Raw genomic sequence first — 27984 nt, 5'->3', positions numbered from 1 at the left:
GAACTATTGATAGTATGTGATTTGTACACCTTTTTTTTCTCAAACTGTACTACACACTGTGTGATGGGCCTCATTTCCCCAAATGGCCAATATATGAATATTGAATACTTTTATTATTTGCACAGCAATTTTGAACCCCTAGCCTTTGTGGTGGTGTGCACAGCCTAACACGCACGCACGCACGCACAAAGCCCAGGGATGAGGGCTTGTACAAGTACTACAGCACAAGTGCAATTCAGCACCACTCACTTCAGATGGGTCTGATTTTTAAGTGATGTTCAATTGACAGTATTCAAATTTTAGGTGAAAATGAGGGCGTCCGTGCGATTTGGTGGCTGACTATTCCGCTGCGCAGCTCTCCGGGTTTGTGTGAACACAAACGTTGCCGCTCGTGATTGGCCGATCACCCCATGTAGCGATGATTTGATTGGCTGAAGTGTCTAAAGCAAAGTGTCTTCGATTTTTTTTTTAAATAGCAGACCTACAAGCTCGTAGCGCGCCACTCGTTCAGTGTCCGGAAAAAGTTGAAAAAAAAGAGAATATTCTTCTCTTCGCCTGATATCATTGAGAATGCGCTAGGACGCGTACACTCGCCCTATGCACGATTGGGTTCCCTAGGAAGTGTGGAGCCGTCCTACGGACAGAAAACGGTTAATTAATAAACATTATTTCTTTCCGGGGCCAAGCATTAAGATCCTCAGTTGAATTTGTCCTTGAAACACGTATAGCTCTGCATGCTTCCTAATGCTAATCAATGTCCCAAGCTTCCCGATCCCTCTCTCATATCGTCACTGATCCCCTCCACAGGACAGACTGACCCTGACGATTGGCAGCTTTAGTTTCAACGAGATGTCTCCCGGGCGAAATTCACTTAGTTTTCTTTTTTTTAGTTTTTGTCTGCCAAAGCTCTTTTTTTTGCCCCCCGAGTGTCTTTGGGACACTTGTCATTGCCGTTCTTGTTGAGTCACACACACACACAACAGCTTGGCACTATATACACAGACAGAGTCGATATACTCTCCCTACATTCAGACGGAGGTCACGGCAAGGCCAACACATCCCTTAGCAGCTCCTGTGTAATAGCTGTCTCAAGGGCACCCTACTGCGGGGGGGGGGGGGGGGGGGGGGGGGGGGGGGGGGGGGGAGGAGAGGAGAACGTTAAAAAGCAAAGTTTATTGATCACGCTGACCTGTGCCATTACCACTGTATATCCATTTCCTTCATTAATACAATTTCCTTTTCAGCCGGCCGGCTTACAGTGTGAATGAGGCAAGGTTTCGCTAAGAGCAAAAAGTCCTGGCAATACATTACCTCAAGACAGTCGCAGTGCATGAAGTGTGGACGCGTGCCAAATACATTACTATGCCCTTAACCCATTCTGAACGGGAACCCGTTTTGGTGTTGGCATCATGTTATGCTTTAGCTATTGAAAAATAGCAGATCTACAAGCTCATAGCGCGCCACCGAGTGGCGCGCTATGAGCTTGTAGGTCGACTAGGGAAGGAACGACTGACATTTTTAGAATCTGATCTCAGGTCAGAATGGGTTAATCAGACCAGTGTGTGTCCAGTGGAAAACCTCGTATGAATCTGATCTCAGGTCAGAATGGGTTAAGCCACTGCTTCTCATCTCTTAGGGCGCTTTCACACCGGACATGTTTGGTTCGTTTAAAACGAACCATGGTCCGCTTACCCCTTTGGTTCGGTTGGTGTGAACATGCATCCGAACTCTGGTGCGGATCAAAGAAACGAACCATGGTCCGCTAAAAAAGGCCGGACTCGGTTCGCTTCCAAACGAACCACGGTGCGGTTCGTTACTGGTGTGAATGCATTCGGACTTTATAGAGGACCAAATACAGTACGATAGCCAAAATAGCTGTCGGGCTTCGGCAGTTGTGAGGCTGCATTAATAATTAGTTATAAAAGCATGTATTTTTTACGGGGATCACTATTGATATGACAGCTGACAGTCTGATTTTATTTTAATAGTAGACGCATGTCGAGGCGCAGCGCAAATGTAATGGCAGCGTACGAGGTTCACATGCGCAAAAATAACAGATGTATAATTATCGACACGGAATGGTGTACGGTATATGGTACACGTGGATGTAAGCTTGTAGATCTGTTTATTTTAAGCATGCGCCGCCGTCACGCAAAGTTATGACAAAGCATGCGATGCATGAGTCTTCATGCGAGAGTTTCTCTTTCAACTCGTGTCCCCTCCTTTTTTCTGTCTGTCTGTCTGTCTGTGTGTGTGTGTGTGTGTGTGTGTGTGTGTGTGTGTGTGTGTGTCAGTGTGTGTGTGTGTGTGTGTGTGTGTGTGTGTATATTTATATGGGAGAGACGCAGAGACAGAGAATTTGAAATATTTAAAATCATCCATGTCGCGCACGGCCGCACGTATAGAGAAAAAGCCAATGTTAAATAAGCTATACACAGGTGGTCCCAAATGATTAATTGATTAGGCCTACATCACTATAGCAAAAGACGTAAAACTAGGTCAACTCAATTAGCTGCAGCGGAGCTTTTCTGACTTGAAGCTCAATAACCTACTAACTGACCACCTTCAAGTTTAAACCATAAGATGACATGGAAATGCCCGCCGATTTGATGCGCAGAAATAACATATATCTAATCGGGTCAAGGTGCACACATGGAAGAAAAGTCATTTTTATCGGGGATACCTTGTAGGCTATACGTCTCCGTGAATTGTATGCATCAGGAGCAAGCACATTATTGTTCAAACACCTGCTCATGTTCATCTGTTGCTCTTATTTGGCTAATAAAATAATTAATAAGAATGAATGCAATAGCAAGTTGTTGCTTCTCTTCTCTCTCTGTGTGACTGAAGGTTGCCCCAAAAATTGTAGACACTGATTTCCCCTCATGTTCTTTTTCCCTCACTATTTGGTTCGCTTAACATGTCCACGTGTCATTTGTTTACATATTTGGTACGCTTTACAAAGTCCAGTGTGAACACCAAACGGACCAAAATCAAAATGCAAATATTTGGTCCTTGGTCCTTGATCCGGACCTTCTAAGCGAACTTTGGGTGTGAAAGCGCCCTTAGACCACGGGGAGCGTATACACTCACAGCTCCAGAAACATGATTTGGCAATTATCTTTTGCTCTTTTGATAGAAGACCTCTTCGGCTTACTTCAGCTTATACACAAGCAGCTGCAAATGGAAGGCTTTAATGAAAAAAAAGTTGTTTAGCCAGACTGTCGTCAGTTCACGGCAAGAATTGAAAGTGAGTTTGACATGGTTTTGTTTGGGCCCACAGACCAAGAAATTAATATTTGTTGATGGCTATACACGCAAGGAAGGATGTGGAAGGGTTCGTTTTATTCCTCCTTTGATTCAATATCGCTACGTTCATTTTTATTTTGTTGAGGCAGTGTCCCACTTTCAACCTCGCATGGCATAGGCAAACTGTTTAAAAGAATCACACCCGTGTGAACTGAGTGGTGCCAACTCCCCTCCCCCCCCCCCACCCCTCTCTCTCTCTCTCTCTCTCTATCTCTCTCTCTCTCATTAGCAGCCAAAGTGCAGCACTATCTCTCTAGAGAGATAGATAGTAGGGGCACAACAGCGCCCCTACTGGTACTAATTGTCATATTCGTGCTCACAGTCACATAGGTGCATGGGTTAATGTCACGGACATTGCTGTTCCTTGGAGTGGTTGCACCACTCAAAAACGCAAAAATAGTGGCGGAAATGGAAAGCTTGCAATGCACAGCTCAATTAAAGTCTAATTTGTACCAGTGCAATGGCCGTTTTTTTGCCCAAAATGCGCAGATCTACAAGCTCGGGGGGGGGGGGGAAACTATTTTCGGCGTGTGGTGAGGTCAGTGTGGAAGGTCCCCCACGGAGGTCTGCAGTATTCCGTGTGGGACAAATCATGACGATGAACACTATGTTTTGGGCTGATCGAATAATTTACGAGAAGAAAAACAAAACAAATAGTGTTGTCTCCTGCCTTAAATATTGTGTTCATGGTCATGATTGCGAACGCAGTGAGCACTTACTATGAGACCTAGCAGATCATGTCTGTCTGTGTGTGTGTGTGTCTGTCCCGCTATCCACATATGGAGTGTGTTGCATCAGCAATCACTCAGCTCCATATATGGGCACAAAAGGGGCCAGGTCCACATATACAGTAACAGCGGGACAGACACACAGACAGACAGACAGACAGATATGATCTGCAGGGTCTCAGCTGCGTTCGCTTCCCGCGTTTGCGCGTCTTACTGGTTTGTCACGATCCGAGTTGGCTTTGTCCGCGGCCGTGGCGTAACCGTCTTTAAATACATACTTTAAGAAAAACCTATATGGGCAAAATGCATTGGGATTCATTTCCTGGGCCACTCGTCGTTCTGAAAGGGGGTGGGACTGCGACGCTCTATAGAGGGGGCAGTATAGTGACAGGAAATGGTGGAGAGAGATGGGGGGGGGGGACACACACGGTCAAAGGTCGTCGGGACCGAGAGTCGAACCGGTGACACGCCGTCAGGCTGGTTTAGCGGCCTATAGATGTCCTTTCGTGCACCTTTCTGTGTGGAGTTTGCAAACGAAAGAATATCACTTACGCTACTTTTAACACCAGAGTATAACACTGCTGATGAAGTCTGGCCCCGGTACAGGATGGAGGTTGTGCTTGGCTGCCTATGTAGGCCAAAACCACCGGTTCCTTGAGGGAAAACAAAAGACTGACGAGAGAGAGAGAGATATGAGGGAATGTTCAGGCCCCCAGGCCGTCCTTTACGGAGTCTCTGCTCCTTATGTTGAGTCTTGTTCGTGAATCTGCTCCTGCTCTCTCTCTCTCTCTCTCTCTCTCTCTCTCTCTCTCTCTCGAGGGCCAATCTTATAAGACTGGGTTTTAGGTCACTTCTACTAGCACGGGTTCCAAGCCAGCCTTTGGAGCCTTTACTCCCCCATGCCGGCATCACAGTGACTCAACTCAACTCTTTCATGAAAAAGCGTTAATTGGCGCTTTAGGCTGCAGTGGAAAGCTAGCCTCATGCCTTAGCATGCCGCTAGAGTTTGAGATAATTGGGAATATTTGCCATTTTCCAGCCGATCTGCGTCGTTGTCCTATACTGACCATTTGCGGCCTTCTCGATGGCCATTTAAAATGTTGATAATTATTTATCGACTTTATTTCCCCGTCGCCCTCTATACTCCATTACTCCCACATACTGTTACGATATAATCGCCCTTCATCCTAACAAGCGATGTCACCGGTTGGCTGGCTGGCGCCACGTGCATGCATCCACTTTAGCGCTTTGATCACAGTTTCTGTCAAAAACAGTTGATTATTTCTGGCAGTGTTGTTGCTTTTATCCTCTGACGTTCAAGTTTTTTTTTGTAAAGGGCTCCCTTTGCCTTCCGTCCGTCCGTCCCTCCCTCACCCCCACTTTCTTTCCATGCAGCATGGGTCTTTTGCCCCGTGGCACTCAAACAAAAGAAAAAGAAAAGAATCAAAAGGCAGAGAGGAGGACACGCAGACCTTGGGGCGGGCGGGCGGGCGGTGTTTTCTTCTCAACCTCAAGGCTTTCGTCTCACGCTGCCACCTTCAAAGCGTGCCTTGAACCGCACGTCACTCTTGTCGGATAAGATGGATCAAGGGGAGATGTTTCAGCCACTTAACGCATTTTGGCCGGGAACCCCTTTTTGGTGTTATATAGCATCACGTTATGCTTTAGCTATTGACAAATAGCAGATCTACAAGCTCATACGAGCTTGTAGGTCTGCTATTTTTGAAAAATCGAAGAACGACTGACTTTTAAAAAAAATCTGATCTCAGGTCAGAATGGGTTATAATCAGACCAGTGTGTGTCCCAGTGGAAACCCTCGTATGAATCTGATCTCGGGTCAGAATGGGTTAAGGATCGAAACTGCCTGTGATGACGACGGCTCCCCCCTCGCCCATCAAATAGCACACCCACTGGAATAATAGGAAGAAGGTCGATCATTAGTCACTTTATATATATGCTCTCCTTGTAAGGAGCGATAGAGTGACCTTAGACATCTTATTACGTCTCTTGTCGTTCTTCAAGAGAGCGCTCGCAATTTAGCAATTACCACGCTCGCTTGCATTTTTCATTTGCCATGCTGGCGTCTTGACCGTGACCTTGAAGCAGACTCCCTCCTCCCCTTGGTCCTTTCTGGAAAAACTTCCCCTTCCCTCACTTATATGTCTGATTTATTCTTTGGTCGTGCGCGGTGTTGCGCACCGAAAATGGCCGACCTGCCGCTGTGAGCTTGTAGATCGGCTATTATTAGTATTTTTGGTGCTTGACAAACGGAGCACAACTACGTATAAAACGGTGTATGAATGGTGCATTTATATACAGAGCCTTTATCCAAGGTCGCTTTACATAGATTGTGCATTTACATTCACCCATCCACACACCGATTACCTATATAGGAAACCATGCAAGGCACACCGACCTGCACATCGGGAGCAGTTAGGGGTTTCGGTGTCTTGCTCAAGGACACTTTGATAGCCTACTAACTCGGGGGAGCCCATGAAGAGGGTTCGAACTGGGAACCTTGCGGTTCCCAAGCGGCCACTCGACCCCTGAGCCCCCACCGTCGCCCTGTATACGTGTAATTTGGGCTTATACATTTCTGTTGAATTTAGCCAATCTGCTCTCATGATTGTGCATCCGTTCTTCCCGAGAGCACTTTGTGCATGCACTCTAGGGCAATACATGACAAAAAGGGAGTCCACACACAAGGCGGCAAACCTTTTATATTATATATTTATTATTATAAATTAAAATAAGTTAAGCAATCGTCAAATAAACTGTAAAACTCTTTGTAACTGTGAAGTTGGGCCTTTGTGGCGCTCCCTATAGAGTTCCAGAATGCATTGAAGCCTCATTGCACTTGCCTTCTTCCATCATCTGTCGTCCCAAAATGGCTTCTAAAACTTGTCTGACAACTTGACAGGACATCCCTGCCAAAGATGAGAACTGAGGCTTGACACCTTATTAGACCCCATGCTGCCTTCTTAGCTCTCTCTCTCTCTCTCTCTCTCATCTCTCTCTCTCTCTCTCTCTCTCTCTCTCTCTCTCTCATCTGAGCCCAGACTGTCAGGGATTTCGTGGGGTAGCAGGTATGAAATTTGTTTAATCGGCATAAATTTAATAATTATGGTTTATTTTGTGTGTGTGTGTGTGTGTGTGTGTGTGTTTTGGACTGCTGCTGCTGTTGCAGCAGTCTGGAAATGACTGGAGATTGTTCTGAAGGGATTTTGGTGTTTGTGTCTTATGTGGAAAGAATGGCAAAGCAGCCCTAAATGTCAGGCACTTTTTTCTCAATGACTGTGTTGGCATTTCTCTTTGTATATGATGGTTTTCAAACGGACCATTAGTGGGGTCTATAATGTCTTATCACCTCATACGATCAATATATAGGTGCAGTTAAAGGCTGAAAAGCTTTCCTAAGGGCGTCTGGTTCCATTTGTTTTTAAAGTTAAATTATAGCACTCCACATTACAGTATTGTTCATCTAATCGTTGTCGAACGCAATGAATAGAAAGTATACGAAATGTCAAAGCTTTGAGAAGTATAATGATGTTTTTCCGGAGTGGATATTAAGACGGCTGGGGGCGTTATTTGACCGGGTCCTTTTCTTCTTTCCAATATTATTCGCTAGTGGTTTTTATCTCAGCCCCTAGCTGGATAATACGAGACCATATTGAGCATGTGCTCTGTTGAATCCCCCGGAAGAGCATGCATTAATTTGCCCGTATACTGGCGGGGCTGTTTTCAATGTATGCCAGGTGATATTATGCCCTGAACCCTTTGAAGAAACGATTTTCCTGTGAAAAGATCTCAGACCACCGTGGAGGGGGGGGGGGGGGGGGGGGGGGAGTCAGTGCATGGCCTCGCAGTTTTATTATTTTAATTGTTTTTTTACCAGCTGCAAGCTGGTCAATATTAGCTTGCCATAGTTCCGACCGGGTAGTACACACACTGGAGATCATTTTCTGCTACTGGTTGCCAAGCCTGCATATTTCCAGCCTAACGTGGATTCATTCACAGTTGCTTGCCTGGTTTTGGTTTTTGGAAGGCTGCTTAGCTTATTTCCGTCACGACAGTTGCCACCACTGGCAACACAACCCATAACACCCCATCGTCTGCACGGCATGGCTAGTCGAGCAGTTCTGATTGGCTGCCTCGTCTCCAGCCATGTTGCCTCGGAATTCTTTAGGGTCACTAATTTGAGCATGACAGCGGAGCGCAGCTAAAACGTGGCATAACGTCAGCAGCAGACCCACAGATACTAATAATGCAGCTGGTAATTAATTGATTTAATCAATTTGGCTTGTTTTCTAATAAAGTTGTCCTTTTCCCTTGTTTCCCCCCCCCCCTGGCCCAACACATGTAAAGCGTCTTTGAGTATCAAGAAAAGCGCTAGATAAATCCCAGATATTATTATTATTATTATTACATTTATGATAATGCAGCCTGAAACTGGATAGTGTTCCGTTATTGCAGAAGTCTTGGCTGGTTGATGCTGCCAAAAGGGCTTTGATTTGTTAGTGCTGGTTTGTGCACAGCTGGGGCTTTTTGTTTAGCAAAATGTCTCTCAGCCATATGAGACTCCAGCCACTCAGGGAGATTTATCGTTCTTTCCCCTGCCTGCACCATATTTCTCCCTCTGACCTCGGAGTGACCTTGGGGATGGATCAAATCTAAAAAGGGAGGCTTTTTCCTTTCAGGGGACGTGATAAAGAGAGCTTCAACAATCCCCTTCATTTTCGGTGGAATTCATGTGAAGGAATGTGTGTATGAACACTTGCTATATTCAACTGTCCAATGCTGTCTTTTTTCCTTTTTTTTTAAATCAAAATCGGCGATTTTTTTTATTTAATTTACATCAAGTTGAAGATGTTAAATCTATTGCCTCGATATCTATGTCAGTCGTTCTTCGAATTTTCAAAAATAGCAGACCTACAAGCTCATAGCGCGCCACTCGGTGGCAAAAGGGGTGAAGTGTCCCTTTTTAATTCAAAATACTAGCGCCAACACTATAGTATGCGTCTCTTGACCGGCAGTTGGCCCAACCCGTTGTGTCTCTGTCCGTGGTGCTGAAATGCTCAAAATCCTGCCTCTCCCTCTCTCGTCTCTCTCTCATTCTATGTGTCCTTCTTTTTGTCCTTTGGGGATTTCCGTCCCAATTTCAATCTTGCGGGAGCGGACGCTATACCTTTTGCATCGGGGCAGGATGAGTTGCAGCAACTGTGGAAACGGGCAGTATAAATAATGTACGGAAACTCCAGCAGGAGCAGGATTTAAATACATCGGTCCCGCACAGCGTTCTATAGTACAGAGCAGGTAACTTTAAAAAAAAAGATAATGGCACCCGGGACATTTCTCTTGCTATATATATCGATTTAAGAATCACTCATTTGCAGGGCAGAAATCAGAGGGATTAGTTCTGCCTGTGGTTGTCTGGGGCATCAGTTAAATCGGGGGACTTGGCCTGAGATATCTAGAGTAATCTCTCTCTCCTTCTCTCTTTCCCTCTTTGCGTCCCTTAGTTTCCACCCTCCCCTCCCCTCCCCTCGCCACCCTCCTCTCCTCTCCCCTCCCCTCGCCACCCTCCTCTCCCCTCTCCTCCCCTCGCCACCCTCCTCTCCCCTCCCCTCGCCACCCTCCTCTCCTCTCCTCTCCCCTCGCCACCCTCCTCTCCCCTCCCCTCGCCACCCTCCTCTCCCCTCCCCTCGCCACCCTCCTCTCCTCTCCTCTCCTCTCCCCTCGCCACCCTCCTCTCCCCTCCCCTCGCCACCCTCCTCTCCTCTCCCCTCCCCTCGCCACCCTCCTCTCCCCTCCCTCGCCACCCTCCTCTCCCCTCCCTCGCCACCCTCCTCTCCCCTCCCCTCGACACCCTCTCTCCTCTCCCTCCCCTCGACACCCTCCTCTCCTCTCCCCCTCCCCTCCCCTCGACACCCTCCTCTCCTCTCCCCTCCCCTCTTCACCCTCCTCTCCCCTCCCCTCGCCACCCTCCTCTCCTCTCCCCTCCCCTCGCCACCCTCCTCTCCCTCCCCTCCCCTCGACACCCTCCTCTCCTCTCCCCTCCCCTCTTCACCCTCCTCTCCCCTCCCCTCGCCACCCTCCTCTCCTCTCCCCTCCCCTCGACACCCTCCTCTCCTCTCCCCTCCCCTCTTCACCCTCCTCTCCTCTCCCCTCGCCACCCTCCTCTCCCCTCCCCTCGCCACCCTCCTCTCCCCTCCCCTCGCCACCCTCCTCTCCCCTCCCCTCCCCTCGACACCCTCCTCTCCTCTCCCCTCCCTCGCCACCCTCCTCTCCCCTCCCCTCGACACCCTCCTCTCCTCTCCCTCCCCTCTTCACCCTCCTCTCCCCTCCCCTCTTCACCCTCCTCTCCCCTCCCCTCGCCACCCTCCTCTCCTCTCCCCTCCCCTCGACACCCTCCTCTCCTCTCCCTCCCCTCTTCACCCTCCTCTCCTCTCCCCTCGCCACCCTCCTCTCCCCTCCCCTCGCCACCCTCCTCTCCCCTCCCGTTTTCATTTACCATGGCATAGAAATTGTATAATGTCGTAAAGGGAGGCTCGGTTCTCGTTGACGCTGCCAAGGAACTGAATTGGGGGCACATAATGATCCCCCCTCCCCTCCCCACCCCCTCCAATCTCTCCATCTAATGGGGTCATTGATGGGCTCCCTCCTCTACAGCTGAGATTTGGGGATCTGGTATACCAAAACAGACAAAGAGGAGAGCGAGCCCCCTTTTGTTCTTGTGCAGCGGGGTTCGAAACGGAGGGAACACGGAGGACTCGGTTGTCCTCCAGAGGATGAACGCGAGTCACGTCATTTGGAACCATGGGTTCTATAGCCTCTGCTTTCTTTGCCAGAGCACTGCAGGTTTTTTTTTTTCTTCTAAGATGCTCTCACAGTGAAGTCTTATCAGTGATTGCTTTCGCCGCTTATACCGAAGTTTTCTCAGCCAGATAAGGAGTGTGCAGATGTGTGATAGGGATGTGTGTCTGTGTGTGTGTGTGTGTGTGTGTGTGTGTGTGTGTGTGTGTGTGTGGTGCGGATGGTTGGGGTTTTGATTGATTTCGTTAGCAGATCGCTTCCCTGCTGTGACGCCATGTTGACAGTTTGCCTGGGCATATTTTAGAGTTCATGAGGGGGGGGGGGCTGCTTCAGACGGACATTAAAAGTCCATAGACTTGGCTGCCACATGACGTTGCACGGGGAAAGCCAGACGTGGAAGGGGCTATTGCCCCTATAAGCCAATCATCTGCTCCTTCGAATGTCCACTCCCTCCCTCCCTTCTTTCAGTGTTCTAAGAATCTTTTGTTGCCTTTTCGTTAATTGTGGTTTCCTTTACGTTATACTTTATACACCAACAACAGGTTGGTGACAGGTGCGTATATAGGACAACAGTGCATTTATTAAAAAACGAAAGAAATGGGCCCAGCACACTTTCGGAAACTTGCCAAAATGTTGTCGTTTTTTGAAGCAAATATTTGAGTTAAAAAAGATTTGCACACATTTTCATGATACGTTTTCACAAAAAAAAACAAATAGCAGATCTACAAGCTCGTATAGTGGTTAAAACTTTAAAAGCTATACGTAAGGTGACACGGATGCGTTTCCTCCAGGTCTAAAATGGGCTAGACCCCCAGGGGTACTTGAGGGAGTTCCAGGGGGGAAACCCAGCTAAATGATCATTTGGAACCAAATGGACCCTTATGGGGTCTCAGAGTTAAATTAGCATTGATTTTACTATATAAATTGGGGGTCCCAGAGATAGAAATGCATGTCAAACTGGGGGTCCTTGAAATTAAACGGGTTGAAAATCACTGCCACCATAAAAACCTTCTCTTATTGGGGTCCCTGGCATATCTTTTCAAATTGGGGGCTATTTGGTGTCAATTTGGGGGTCCTTGACATGAAAAAGTTTGGGAACCACTGGGCTAGACAATGTCACCTGACCCAGTAGCATACTCCATGTTGCGTTGGTGTGTGACTGCCTGAAGCACGGAGACCTCGTCACTCACGTCCGGTGTGATATTTAATTTACAAAGGTGCGACAAAAAAGAGCTTCCATTGTCTCCTCTTCTTTCTATACGCACACACCTCTCTTCCAGCTGCTCCTGAGGTGCCCTGGCATGGCAGCGGTTATTGCCAAGGTCTTTGAAGATTACACTTTTTTTTACGTTTTTCATTTCCCACATTGCCTGGAAATGCAGGTGATCGGCTTGTATATGCTTAAAGTTTTTTTCTTTAACTTTTATTTGACAGTTTTTTTTTTGCTGTTTCCAAATATCTTTTTTTATGAACAGAATGTAATGTTTTTATGGCCATGGGAGCTTGCTTCCAATTAACCCATTTTGGACGGGAACCCCTCTTGGTGTTATGTAATGCTTTAGCTATTGAAACATCGAAGAACGACTGGCATAGAAACATAGCTTTTTTTCAGAAAACTGTCTGTTTTAGAATCTGATCTCAGGTCAAAATGGGTTGAATGGGATTTTTCTCTCTGTCTAGTATAAGGCGGGGACCACATTGGATGTCACTGCTACACACTGTAGCCAAGACCGTAGTGACAAAGACACCCAAAACAATGAGTTCATCTCGACCCGGTGAACTTCAACCCAGTGTTGATTTAGTCGACTAATAATAAATGTTTCGTTGACTACCTTTTTTCACTGACGAAAATGAAATATCAATTGAAAAAAGACGGAGATCCGGGCACTCAACATGTTTCGACCTATACCGGTCTTCATCAGCCCTGAAGAAGACCAGGTCGAAACATGTTGTAACATGTGTAACGTCAGTGAAAAACTAGAAATGCACTCTGTCGAGTTGCCAACTTGCGCTTCCACACAAGTAGGCCATACATGGCCATACATGGCCTACTTGTGCACTAGCAGAGCACGCAAGTACTGCTACTAACTAATGTCTATTACAACTGCTGTTCTACATCCTTTAGACACATTATTGACCTTATTTACGTCACCATCAGCAGCCAATGAGGGACCACCTTTGTTACCCCGACATACATACATACTATACTATACATACATACTAGAGGTGTGCGTCTGTCCCTTACAAGACGATTCGATACGCCCATATGTATCGATACGCATGGGCTACGATGCGATTCGGAGACGATACATTTTATATACAGAACGATTCGATTCGAGTCAGTCCAAATCGATGCGATTTCGATTTTGTGAAATTTCGTGGAATTTGATGCGATTCGATGCGATACGATGCGATCTGACACATTTAACCATTTTTTTTATTTTTTTTCTTTGAAGCTAGATCTATAAAGAATAGTGTTGGGACTTAATTAAAAAACATTATCTCATTAATTGGAGGCTTTGTGATTAATTAATCTCAATTAATCACATTTTAATCGCATATCAATAGGCATATTTGATACTATTTGACAATACGGCATAAAGGAGCGCAAAGGTCGATCACGCTCTGCTGATTTCTGATCGTCTGCACCTTTGTTAAACTGACTCACACACACACATACTCCTCTCTCTCTCTGTCGCTGTAATTAATTAGTCTCATGCCGCGCAGCTTGCGTCTAGATTCTCCCGGCGGATCCTATGCCGGGAGCTGCCTATGCCATAGAAAGCATAGGTGGACCCCATAGGCTATAGTGTGGATGTACTGTCCATCCATCTACTGTACTGTCGCCTGCACACTAGGCATGTGGAAAATAATCGATACGTATCGATACATCGATTATGACGTGCGCGATGCGAGTGAATCGGTTCATTCACTGTGTGTCGGTAAAATTGACGGGTGAAATCTCGATGGATCGTTCGCGGAGTGCTTTCATCTGTAAAATCCGTGGTTGCACTGTTTTTTCATGGTAAATTTCACCCTATCCTGTGTTTCCGAGGCGCATTGAACGTACCATCAGAAAAGGAAGGAAAAAAAAGGTCTCTCGCAGCCAGCTCCGCACAGTGTGCGGCTGTGCGCTGCGAGCACGCAGTCAATGAACAGAGTTACAGAAGCTACCGTACGACGGTGCAGAGTAGACACGTTGAGTTGACTATAAAGAGCACCCGCGACGAACAGAAGTGAGCCCCACGCACAAAGGAAGCACAACCTTTAGCTTTATAAAATAGCTGTCCGTCGATCAGTTGACCTTTCACTGTAGCGCTGCATGCTGCTAAGGATCCACACTCCACAGCTGTTCTAGCTGATTCTCCGACGCGAATCTGCGTCGTGACTCGCGATCATCAATTTATAATTAAAGAAAGCTTCTGCAGTCTGCACACACGTGTACAACAACAACAACGCCACAGCTCATGGGTGTACTGCTTGCGTTTAAAGTCGTTTACAACCGTTCCACAACTTTCCACTGTCCAGCTTTCCCCTGCTATTCTCTGAGATAGAAGCCTTATTTATATTCTGCAGCAAGACGGTGTCGCACGCCTAAAATTGCAGATCCACAAGCTCACAGCGGGGCGTGGATGAGACGCGTTGTGAGCTTGTACATCTGCTATGTATTTATAACGTTAATAATACATGCAGGCCAGGGTCTTCAATGTTTTTTAGGTCAAGCCAAGGACCACTTAGCTGAGAGTGAGAGATCAAGCAGGGACCCCCACTATACATTGGCAATTATATTATAAAACTGTGTTGCAGATTAAACTACTTGTTTGACAGCACTACGAGTGTGACCTGTCATTTTGGTTTTGTTTATTTGTTTCTTTTCTATTTATATGTTGGTAACATTAATTGAGCTATTACATAGGCTATTACATTTTAATCTCTTGAACCCTCTATACTCAACCTCAAATTGACCTTTGAGATATAATTATTATACTATAGCCTATGATTATTAGTAATCTAACAATTCCACAATAACCAGCAGAGAGCAGACCCTTTGTTTACTTACATAATTCTATAAGTTGGGTTGTTTGAGATGCAGAGCTATAATACTAACCTACAGTAAAACAATAAATTGCTTTGAATTTAAATGTAATGCATTTTTACATGTTTTGGGAAATTAATAGAGCTTTAATATAAATTCTTTCTATTGTGATGAATCTCCATCAAATCGCATCGTATCGGTAGAGGGGTGAATCGCATCGTATCGCATTGATTTGAACTAAATGGTTATCGCATCGCATTGCATCGGGAAGAGGGAGAATCGTATCGCATCGTATCGCCAGGGGATTCCATGTATCTCTAATGTATCGTATCGCTGGCAGTGCATCGAGATGCGTATCGAATCGTGAGATGAGACGAGATTCACATGCCTACTGCACACGAGCACTCAACACGGACGATGTCCCGTGTAATAAGTAATTTACCACAGCCACTTGATTAATTAAATCCTCTGTGTTCCTTCACTTCCGACTGTAATGTAAGCGCTCTTTAGTCATGTCCTCAGTCATGTTTCCTCGTTACATCTCCAGACTCTGATGTCTGGCCTCATGAGGTGTCTGACTGCAGGCTGCACAGACTTTTCTCACTGTTGTACTTCGTCACAATTTGCGCTGACACACTGGAGTCCATGGAAATAAGTTCTGTCCTCATGATAACAGAGTTGAGTGGCGCCTTGCTCCAAAATATAGTATTCAAGCTTTGATCTAATCAATTTAAAACAAAAAAGGTTGACCTCAATGCACGCGCACACGCACACGCCACAATCAATATGGAAATACTTCACAGCATTGGATAGTTTGTGTGTTTGGGGTTCTATAGACCAGAAGCACCACAGAGAGATTGGACTGTGAAATACAAGCAGGGTCATGATTTGTGTGGTCAAGGAGAGCCAAGGAACTGTGGATTTATGCCTGGTAAAACACTCCCCCGAGGCAGAATAAAACAGCCTCACCATGACCTCTCGATAGAGCGGGGGAAGGGGGAGAGAGAGAGAGAGAGAGAGAGAGAGAGAGAGAGAGAGAGAGAGAGAGAGAGAGAGAGAGAGAGAGAGAGAGAGAGAGAGAGAGAGAGAGAGAGACATGGACAGAAGTAATGTGAAAATGCTTTACGTCTGAGCAGTAAAACCCTTTTATGTTGGGTCTCAACCCTGGGCCTTCCGTCGACACATTTCAAATCCCAATACTAAGGCATTGATTGATTGAAATATTTATTAACAGTTTGCAGAATTACAGTACATTCCAAGCACAAACTCAACGCAAAGACTGTTCACTGCGAGTTGGACGACCCAATGAAGCATTACACTTGTTTATACAACAGGGTCCACCATGTTCAACTCATCAAAACATTTAGCGACGTACGAATAGACACTTCTATGTGGTCAAAGAACAGAACAGGAATTCAAGGCCAGGCGGAGAAAGAGAGACTAATGCAGCGTCTGGAATCTTCCTTAGCGCAGTGAAAAAGCAATGTAGGCAATAATGAGAAGAAAAAGTTTCATTGGACTTATAGCCAATTAATCATTTTTTTTGGTTTTCAAAATGAACCAATTCATAGCCTAATTAATCAGTTATCACATTCCCTATCGGCTGCAGAGCCACATCTTTTCAGACCAGCACTGCTCCACACACACGACCACACTGGAATATTATTACTATAAATGATGTGCATTTATTGCGTTTCAATTCGATAACCTGTATAGCCGTTGAGTTGCTCAGCATCCAAGCCATTGTCAGCTTCTGTGTCACGACTGCATGCTGCCCTCCCCTCCGTGAAGAGACGAGTTTAGTTTCTCCCTCGAACACATTGGTGGAAGAAAGCCGGCGGCGATAACTAAACGATGATTATCGTGTTTTTGGTAAGCGTACACTTTCATATCACACACCGCCATGTGCACTCCTGTAACTTTCACCAGCAAGTAATAAAATCCCCAGGCCATGTATCACATAACCAGGGTTAATTGTCCCAGCCCTTTAAAGAGAGACTGCACTACACAGTCACACATGTCACGACTGCCTTCCATTATCCAATATATAACTGTGATATGAAACAGCAGAGAGAGGCAGCCATTCGTTTGGAAATAATGATGATTCAAAACGGTGCACAAGACAACACATAATTATACTTGGCCCTGGCCTGCATGGCAGTGAATTACCTTGACCTCTCCCCCCTAGGACGGCAGAGCCATGGTGGTGGCGAGCCCCGTTCGTACGGCTACACACACACACACACACACACACACACACACACACACACACAAACACACCCACCACGTGCCCTGGGGCCAGAAATGACTTGCGTCGCGTGGAGACTCCGTAATGTTTTTAAGTGTGCTGCGTGACCCCGGTGACTGGTTCTCTTCATTGAACAACCTCTCTCTCGGGTTGACGTCTGTGTAAGCCAATGAGGCGTGGTGCGTGTCTTCTTGGAGGCGTGCGCTCGCTGTTTGTGTGGCGGCGGGCGCCACCACCACAGCTCCCGGGGCTGCGCGATTAGCATTACGACTGTTTGTCCAGCGGAAATGATTGTGTTGACGACGGCGTAATTGTCTACAGCTGTGCTTTTAACGCCCCGGTTTATGGTCTAACTTCTGGTCGTCGCTGGGTGCTAATGGAGCTCTCTCTCTCTCTCTCTCTCTCTCTCTCTTATCTCCATTTCCCACAGCGTGCTTTTCTCCCAGCAGGTGGATGTTGGGGGGGTGGGGGGGGGGGATAGATTTTAATTATTTTAAACTGCAAGAGCTCTCTCTCTGTGTCGTCGTAGAGCTGTCCTCGATCTGTATTCACTGCAAGACACTGAGACCGCAGCTCACAGTGTGAGACTTTTTGTGCATGCGTGATTTTTCTTCTTTCTCCTGCTGTATAAGAACGGAGGAAGAGATGGATGGGTTTTTGTATGTGCTGCTCTCTCTGTGTGTGTGTGCGCGTGCATGCGCGCGCATGCGTTCGTGTTTTTTCTGGTTTAAGTACAAGTAAGAGATGGATGGTGGATGTGCTTGCTTGCTGCAGTCTTGAGTACTCTCTGTGTGTGTGTGTGTGCGCGTGTGTGTGCGTGCACAGCTCTCAGACGTGCTGTGTTTTGAAAACCTCAAGGCAGTGTTTTCTCCAGTAGTTGCTGACCTCATCTCGTACATAACAGTTCGCAGGCTCCCACCGAGGGCAAAAGCCCATGCTCCATGCCGGCCGAACGAGGAGGTGTACGGTTACAGTAACTATACAACATGCATCTCAATTGCCTTCTCCCTGCATCCATCCAGCCACTTCTTCTTAAACCCCTTTCCGGGCGTGGATTCAACCCCTTTTTGGTGTTAGCATTATGCTATGCTACAGCAGATCTACAAGCTCGTAGCGCGCCAGGGTCTGCTGTTTTTGAAAGATTGAAGAACGACCGACACAGAAACATGGCTTTTTCAGAAAACCGTCGGGACGTGTAGAAGACATTTTTTTAGAATCTGATCTCAGGTCAAAATGGGTTTAAAGCCGAGTTCTACTATACTGTCGACTGACAATTTATTCCCCCCCCCCCCGGTCAAACGTTGGGTTTAAAAGTCCGTTGCTCTCCCCGGGTTGGCAGAGTGAGTGTAGAGCACTGCAGGGATCACGTTAGATAATTGACAATTCGGTGAAACGATGGGTTACAAAATCATGGGAGGATACTAATTATAATAAAACATAAATAAAAACGTTGGGTCTCTAAAGCACTGTGGGTCGGCCCCCGGTCGGGAGGACACCATTGTTATGGGGCCCCTTAGCTTTTGTATTTTCATGAATTAAAAACAAACTCCCAATGATTTTTGCTCATTCATTTCATGGAAGAAATCAAAGAAAAGTAAAAAAAAGAAAAAACTCCATAAATTAGGAAAACACAACGATGTTTAAGAAGAAGTATTGAAAATAGCCGATGTGAGCTTGTAGATCTGCTATTTTCACTAGTTTGGGACGGATTAATTTCTCTTTTGGGTTTACGAGCTAAAAAAAAGTTTGGGAACCACTGGTCTAACGTTTAAATGAACCCTTTAGAGAGCAAAACGTTCCCTTTTTCAAAAAATTGTTGACGTGTTTGAGCGGAGGAAGCCTTCGACTTGTGATGATTAAGGACCGGGTGTGGAATTATTGCCGCGGTTTGTCTCGGCCGGGGGTTGTTTGTTTGTGCGATATGGCATCGATCTGTCGCCTGTGATGACAGCAGAGCCGTTTGTCTGGACGGTATTTACAGTAATTACTCTTCCTAACTCTTTTGTGTGTGGCCGTTCCACCACCGTGCCTAGCCCCGCCACTGTTCCCGCTCCGCCTCTGTCCTCGGAAGTGCCTCCTCCTCTCGCCGTCGTGGTCGCTTATCCCATTTTGACCCGCGATCAGATTAAAAAAAAAAATCTTCTACGTCCTGACAGTTCTCTGAAAAAGCCATGTTTCTATGTCGGTCGTTCTTCAGATTTTTCAAAAATAGCAGACCTACAAGCTCGTAGCGTGCCACTCGGTGCCGCGCAATGAGCGGCTGTTTTTCAATAGCTAAAGCACAACATAATGCTATAACACCAAAAGGGGTTCCTGCCCAAAATGGGTTATTATTGGTTGGCGGTTACAGTGTGTCATATTAAAAGGGAGAGAGAGAGAGAGACCGACCTTTATGCTTGTCCCTGTGGGCTCCGGCTAAATATGGAATTGAAAGGTCTTTTTATCCCTGTTCCCTTCATTCATATACAGACACTGCACATTGTGCTTTTGTTGAAATGCTACAGTGTATAGTGTCACCCCTGCATATTTCGATGAGTTCCCATTCCAAGATGCTCCTTTACACCTGACAGGGGGGAGTTTCCCTGGTTGGACGTATAGCGCGTGGAAGGAACACGTTATTCCAACCAGTTCCTTTCCCCTCCATCAGGCGCCCCGGATGGCCAGAGGGAGGCAGTTTAGTGACCAGGATTACTGCATGTTTTTTGTGAGGGTATACCTACCCTAGGGGACACGGGGAGAACATGCAAACTCCACACAGAAAGGCCCTTTCGCCAACCCCGCCTTCGGGTATATGGGCACTGATGACGCGGAGGAAGAAACACGCCGCCTGCAGCACCCACAGCGTCCCGAGCGGGAATCGAACCCAGGACCTTCTAGCTGTGAGGCGACGGCACTACCAACTGTGCCACCGTGTCCCCTGACGTGTACAATATCATTTTGTAGAAGTCTAGCCTCTAGCCTATAGCATACAAGCCTGCTGATTCTAGACCACTATTGGTTTCCAATTCCATCTCTTCATCTTTTGGGAGACCGTTTGCATCCTCGGAGTGCCACTGGCGTTGGTGTTGCATTTGAAAAGATCTCTCTGGCAGGCAGCCATCCTGTCCTTGACTTTCCTCTCCCTGCAGATCGTCCGTGGTTCGTATTTAACCCGAGAGTGACGATAGGATAGGACGGTGACATCACAAGCAAGCAAACGCGAAACGCCTGTGGGTTGTCATCCGAGGGTGCCCTTTTAGTCAAGTGCCACTTGACAAAAACGACACATTTTTCAACTGAAAGTGACGGTGTAAACTGTGAGTTTTAGAGCGAAAGGCATGCGCGTCAAAGCAGTAATCGTACATTTACCTTGATGTCTCAACGGTGCGTTTTTTTTTTTTATGCTTCAAGGGCCCCCGTGAGACTGAAGCACGTCCACAACATTAACCCATTCTGAACGGGAACCCATTTTGGTGTTAGCATCATGTTACGCTTTAGCTATTGAAAAATAGCAGATTTTCAAGCTCGTAGCGCGCCACCGAGTGGCGCGCTACGAGCTTGTAGGTCTGCTTTTTTTTGAAAAATCTAAGAACGACTGACATTTTTTAGAATCTGATCTCAGGTCAGAATGGGTTAATCAGACCAGTGTGTGTCCAGTGGAAACCTCGTATGAATCTGATCTCAGGTCAGAATGGGTTAAGCTTTGTTGTTGTTGTTCCATCACTGATGGATCTTTGGTGTCTTTATACTCTTTAGTGTAGGTTTTAGCGCCCAGCTCCTTCCAGGTGTCTGCTTTTACATGGAGCTTCTTTTCCCCATCGTGTTTGTTCTCTGTCCATGAGGAGGAGGCGTCTGTGCATGCAAGCTGGGTTTACTCACAGAATGCCATCTTTAAAAAAAAATGGTACATTTGTGTCCGGGGACATGCAAGGCTATAAAAGCAAGTTTTTTTGCAGGTATTTCCTCGGTGGAACTCCGGTCTAGAGCGAGTATAGAGCTTGGTCGTTGTATATAATTAAATGCGTTTCACACATAATGCGAGATGCATCCAATTCCAGTTTTTGTGATTGCTAAAGCACATTCCATCCGTATTATAGGACGTCTGGGAACGTCATAGGGGATTCCAATCGAGGGATGCGTTGGACGTGTGTACACGTTTTTTTTTTAAATTTTCAGTTCCGACTCTCGGCCACCGTATTAGCTTACCGTTGACTTAGCCGTTAGCGCGGCAGAAAGAACGCCTCGTCTCTCCTAATCCAGGGCGCTCTCCGTGGTTTTGATCTGACGGATATATATACTATAGCGCGCTTCGTTTCTGCTCCTCATCCGCCTCTCCCTCAAAATATGAACGCTTTTTGGAGCTTCTATAGCTTCTTTCCGGCACCCCAGAGCTCCTATTTTGAAGGAATCCACCGGGAATGATTGTGATCTGAGCTCTCCGGCGCCAGTCTGGGTATTCCGACACTGTAGTTTTAATATACTGCCGTGTATGCTATTGTTGTATTAAACCCATGTTGTAAATTACAGGGTAATTGCCCCCCGTTCGCTTGTGATACGGGGGTTCCTGTTGCGATTCAGAGGTATATCTCATCTCACTCGAGCACGTTTAATTATTAATCGATACACTAACCTAGCTCGCACAACAACCTAGCTTCAGCCGGCTAATTGTGTGCTAACCACTGAGGTATTGGATTTAGTGAGCGTGTTTCCCTAATGGTTCAGCCATTTGACAGATGCACTTTAGTGCACAGAGAGGGTCTGTGAGTGCTGATAAACTCCCCCCGTAGCTCATTCATTCAGATAGGGGCCGGCCGAGGCCCGCGCTCGGCTTCTCATTGTTCTTATTAGAATCTATTTTACAGCTCTGTGGACTTGCTGCACCTTAAGCGCGCTAAGATATAAAGGTTGAGAAACTGACTTAATTCAACCATTCTTCCTCTTCCTCCTCCTTAGACTGTAGATTTGTTTACACCAGAGGTGCCCACATGACTTGTTTGACTTGGGAGCTTTCAAAATGACAAGCTCAACCAGATCTAAACCCACCAGACGAAAACGATTATTGAATTGCCGGAAACAATGTACCTGAGAGGGCTTTGGAATAGTAGCAATGGTATTACTGTACATATATACGACTGGAGTGCGAAGTACTGGGGGGGGGAAACGTTGAATTGGTAGGGGTTTCTATAACTTTGTTGTATATATATTTGCATTACACCATCTTGTCTCGCATACTTAGTTTAGACTAGTCATTGGTTAGACATGTGTTAAGGTTAGGTTTAGGTTTTGTGCTGCCCCGTGGGAGGTTAGGTTTAGGGTTTGAGATTAGGTTGTAGTTGTATAGGACTAATGACTGGTCTAACCAATGACTAGTCTAAACCAAAAACTAATCTAAACCAAGTACTGCGCCCCTCGCATTCACTCATTTCAGAACGGCAACATTATCCATGGACATAGTTTGTTGAACATAAAATGTAAATTGGAAGCATTTGGATAAAGCTTCCCTCATAGTTCATGCATTTCAATGAGCAAAAAAACCGGAGGAGACATGTTTTATTTAGTTATTTTTAATTGTTACATTTTACAGCTTGTAGGTCTGCTATTTTTGAAAAATCGAAGAGCGACTGACATAGAAGACAAGTTTAGAATCTGATCTCAGGTCAGAATGAAAACTGTCAGGATGTACAGTAGAATACATGTTTAGAATCTGATCTCAGGTCAGAATGGGTTAAGTCACCCCACGCCTCCATACATGTATATACATGGCCATCTCCCTTTATGGCCCTTCTCAGGGCGAACTTCTTGCCCTCGGGGGCATCTTACTGGATTTATTATAAATATGAAATGACCTTCACATTATTTAGGCTACTTATTCTTATTCCGTCTGTACAGCCTCCTCTGCCCTCTGGAGCGTTGCTCAGGAAATGCTTCCGAACTCTGCTTTTTGGTTGGACAAGAGCACGATTACTTTGGTTTGGTCCCTCAGGATTATGGCTGAAATGGTACTACTATTTTTGGTGCAACCACTCCTACAACCAGCAATGTCCCTGTACCTGTGTACCTCTATCAGTGAGCACGAGTATGTGACTTATTAATACCAGGAGAGAGAGAGAGAGAGAGAGAGAGAGAGAGAGAGAGAGAGAGAGAGAGGGAATTGCACCACTCAGTTCACACGTGTGTGATGTTTTTTACTTAGTATGCTTATGATGATTGTTGGTGTTTGGTATGATATGACGATTAAGCTTTTGGTTGAAAATTATGTTTTTATCTGTTTTGTTCAAGTGCCTTTGTTGCTTATCTGTGCCATTGCAATACTGTTATCTTTTGCTCCATTATTACATTTGAGAGATGGATGGGGGGGAAGGGCTTTGAATGTCCTGGTTGCATAACACGTTGTGTCATGGTAAATGGTGCATTCATATAGCACTTTTATACCAAAGCACTTTGCATTAGATTGTGTATTGCATTCATTCACACATTCACAATACTGATGGAGGAAACCATGCAGGGCACCACTGACCTGCTCATCAGGAGCTAATTAGGGAATTAGAACTGGGAACCTCACGGTTTTCCATCAGGCCGCTTTACCAGTTGGTTAATCAATTATAAAGACATAGCAGTCAGAGTATTATTTAGAATTATACAATACATTACACAATATACATACATACAGACATATCGAGAGGCTTTCACTACAGTATTTGAACATCTTTTTCAGAAAAGCACCCAATGTATAGATTACTTTTTGTTTTTCAGATTTTAGTAATGCAATTAATTTAAACATAGAAGGGTGGGTCAAAAAATAAATTCTGGCAGGTATTTTTTGCCTGAAATTCATAATGCTAGTATTCTTACATTACAACAAAACATTTGTACTCCTCTCCAATTCTGGCTTCATTACACATAGGTTACAAATCCTCTTGACTTCTTTCCAGTCCTTTATATCTATACCGAATTCTTGTTGTTTAGCCTAAAGTTGCAAATAGTCATACTATTGAGTTCACTTTGCCACTTTTGCAAAAAACTGGTCTTTCAACCTTTGTTCGACAGTTCGCTTCAACCAGTCAATGTTATTACATTTCTGGGCCAACCAAATGTAAGACATACCACAGTCATCTAGTATTTTCTTCACCTGTGCAACCCAAGGTGACACATGGACACCTGTGTTGGACAGGTTAAGCAGACAGTCGTACATTATTCGACTCGGTTTACGCTTTCCCTTCGATCAACCGGGCCCAGTACCCGATAAGTCTCTTTTTAACAGAGATACAAATTTGGGGCCAATCCAGAGGGCCACATTGCATATTACTGTTGTAGCAAATATAGTAAAATAGCACATCTACAAGCTCAAAACACGTTGCAGTGCGATGCGTTTAGCTGTGCGTTTCGAATAGGTGTTTGTTAGAAAGTATAGTCTCGTGTTGCCAGACTGTTTCTTCTCGCAAATTTCCAAATGCTTCTGTCATACAGTCTGGAGCAACGGAAGCTCTGATCATGAGTAAAATATAATATATAAAACAGACTCATGTCATGGAGTGGATAAATCATCTAAGCATATATAGCTTGTTGCTTAGCAGAAATGGAAAATGTAAAGATATTTTTAAAATATATTTTCGTGAACGGAAATAGCTTCCTTACTCGGATTTCGGGAGGTGTAGTTCCAGACTCTATATAGCATTCAGGAGGTGTAGTTCCAGACTCTATATACTGTAGCATTCGGAGATTGTGGAATTAAAAAAACAACAACATTTGGCCTATTTGATTAGTTGTATTGGAGTGCTACTGGATGTGTATTCTTCTTGAATGAACCCAGCTTGAGCGTCTCTTCGGTCCAATAGTTTAACCCCAAGCTCTTCTCGGTGAGATATATACAACATAAGAGGACGTAGAAGACAGACAACACTCGGGACAAGATGGCCACATTTGGACCCGGTTGACCGGACACGTTTCGTCCTCACTTATGACAGTGGACTATAGGACCTGCAGCTCTGAAGCACATCACGCTGAAACTGCTTTTTTTTCTGGAACACACTAATCCCCTTTTTATAGAGCCGTTTGGTGCGAAATCGCATAACCTCTGGAGTGTGAAATAGCCTCCCCTTACAAAGCACTCCCTTTAACCCATTGTGGACCGAGACCAGATTCTATACAAAATGTCTTCTAAATCCTGACGTTTTTTCTGAAAATGGAGGACCCCGAAAAATTGTATTTGGCCGCCGACCTCCATCAGAAGCAAAGATTTGAGTGAAAAAACGTCCGCTCTGAAAGAATATATTCAAAGATTTGCGACACATTTTCACGATTAAAAAAGAAATAGATAAAAGTATAACATAATGCTTAACTCACCAAAAGGGGTTCCCGTCCTGAATGGCTTAACGTGTTAATGGAGCACTCACAGTTGTGTGCCCTGGAATGGCAGCGGTGGTAACAGACCTGGCAACGCACAAGCAGGTTAACCCATTTTGGGCAGGAACCCATTTTGGTGTTATAGCATCATGTCGTGCTTTAGCTATTGCAAAATAGCAGATCTACAAGCTCGTAGCGCGCCACCGAGTGGCGCGCTACGAGCTTGTAGGTCTGCTATTTTTGAAAAAAATCGAAGAGCGACTTGACATGGAAGACATTTTTTAGAATCTGATCTCAGGTCAGAATGAAAAACTGTCAGGATGTAGACATTCTTTTTTAGAATCTGATCTCGGGTCAGGTTGGGTTAAACACTATAGGTTGTTCCCTGTCCAAAGTCGTGCACACATTTGTTTTGCCACGCGCCGGCGCACCGCTGGGCGCAGATGGAGAAGCCTTTTGTAGGTTTCTTAACCCATTCTGACCTGAGGTCAGATTCTAACGCACAGAAGAATGGTGGTTCTCTAACGCATTTTGACCTGAGATCAGATTCTAAAAAAATGTCTTAAATCCTGACGGTTTAAAAAAAATAGCAGACCTACAAGGGAAACGTCTGGGCAAAAGAAAAGAGCGAGGTCTTGAAAAGATTTTGGGTGATTTGAAGTGACGACAGGACAGGACAGGCCTGGGCAGGCATGTTGTATAAAGCAGTTACATGATGTTGTATAGAGCATTTTATATTTAACGTCACGTTTCATTTTATTTGTTGTTGTTGCGATGGGAAAGATAATATTTGGCCTTGTGATATTGTGGCTACTAGTAAATCTTCCAGCAGCAATACTGGGCGACCAAAGTTATTAAGTCCCCACAATTAAAGGTATTGGAAGATATAAATAATAATAATAATAATAATGATAATAAATGGGAAAAGAGCCTTGGTTATTTAGAAGTCATCCCACCTCCATGTTCCTCCCTCACAGCACTATCGCACGGAGGCAGTGTGTGTGTATCCACTGTAGACATTTTTTTCAGATATCGTATACAGTACGTTTCTAACATCTTTGTCAATAAAAACAATTCCCTGTGGTCGGTCTATGATGTCAGGTTTGAGCAATGGTTTGAGCATTATTTATTTTATTTTATTTTATTTTATTCCAGTTATTTTTTATGACAAACGGTGTAGTACAGCACAACAAAGGTTTTGTAGGCTGAAGCTAAAGCTTATTTCTTTTACCTATATACCCCATTTAAATACAACTGAAAAACTGTTTATAAAATCACCACTAGGTGGATACATATATAGATAAATCGGCCTGGTCTGAGTGCCGTTGACTTACGTTATGACATTCAAATGAAATGTTTCATGAAATATACTGTACACTCGTAAAGTATTTCCTTGCCCTACTGGCATCGTTCTGTAAATAATCTTCCAAAGATGAAGGAATGACAACGTTCTTCAGGGTGAAGTATTGAGCATTTATTAAGAAGATTCAGCAGAGAAACAACATACAGAGAGTGAGGAACAGGCCTCCTCCTTGCCTGTTCCAGCAGCCCCTCTGGGCGCAAGCCTCCTCAACCCCATTCTCAGACAGTTCTTATAGTCTTGTTCTAACAGAGATGCTATACTAACTGGTCATTTAAGGATCTCTTCTAAAGATAAGGGCGACACACAAATAAGTATACCTTTGCTGACAGTGTGGAGGAGTCAAAGTCAGCTGTTGGATTGACAGCTGCATGAATTAGACTGAGCACATTGGTGAGCAAAGACACCTAATGGAAGGAAGATATATACACAATAATGCATATATCTGGCACTGTAGTTGGCATTCTAGAATTTCCATTACAGTTCACAAGAAATGTGGCACGGATCGGTCAAGCGGTTTTGCGAGACTAGCCCTGGACACGCATGCAAACTCGCCTCCCGAGTCCGACAGAGTCACGTCATGGCATAAAAATGAGAGATGACAGTCCATTTTGAGTCTTTTCAATGGCTTACATTAGTGATTACCGTTTCAAAATTGTCATCCATATTCTCCAACAGATTGCACTTTGAAGTGAAACCACTCAAACACACACACACACGCGCGCTGACGCACAGCGGGTGGCTTGCCTCGCACTGCAAACTAGACAGATGGAGAATGTGTCATTTTGGCGTTTTCGACTGTGCGAGGTGGCGGCAGTGAGCAATATCAATATGGCTCTTAAATCATCAGACAGGCATTTGAATCCTTCACATAAATGAAGGGAAATCATTTCAGCGTCATCCTTCGCCGTCTGTGTACCTGTTGTGTGCTTTTCAGCCTTGTGGAAGTAAAAGCAATCAATGTCGAGTTACTGAAAGGATGAGAAAACAGCTCGATTTAAAGCGACATTTCTTTCTACCCAAAATGGTTCTCCTTGGGTGAATACCAGAAAGGCCTATAGTGGCCTATACTACGGTCAAAATGTCGCAAATGAAGGCATATTTACTTTACTCTTATTTGGTTTTTTTTGGTCGGGACAGAGTATATTAATGAACATTACATTAAAAT

At 45.2% G+C, this 27984-nt stretch overlaps 1 protein-coding gene across 2 annotated transcripts in view; it reads left to right on the top strand.

Moving 5' to 3' along the window:
* The window catches only part of LOC308332402 (dolichyl-diphosphooligosaccharide--protein glycosyltransferase subunit STT3B-like), a 186164-nt gene that overhangs the window by 31609 nt on the left and 126571 nt on the right, over positions 1–27984 (top strand). The gene's annotated exons all lie outside the window — the stretch shown is intronic.

The sequence above is a fragment of the Protomyctophum bolini genome, assembly GCF_963924005.1.
Source record: "Protomyctophum bolini genome assembly, chromosome: 17".
Classification (NCBI taxonomy): domain Eukaryota; kingdom Metazoa; phylum Chordata; class Actinopteri; order Myctophiformes; family Myctophidae; genus Protomyctophum; species Protomyctophum bolini.
The sequence above is the reverse complement of the archived record's forward strand: the minus strand, read 5'-3'. Positions and strand labels throughout refer to the sequence as shown.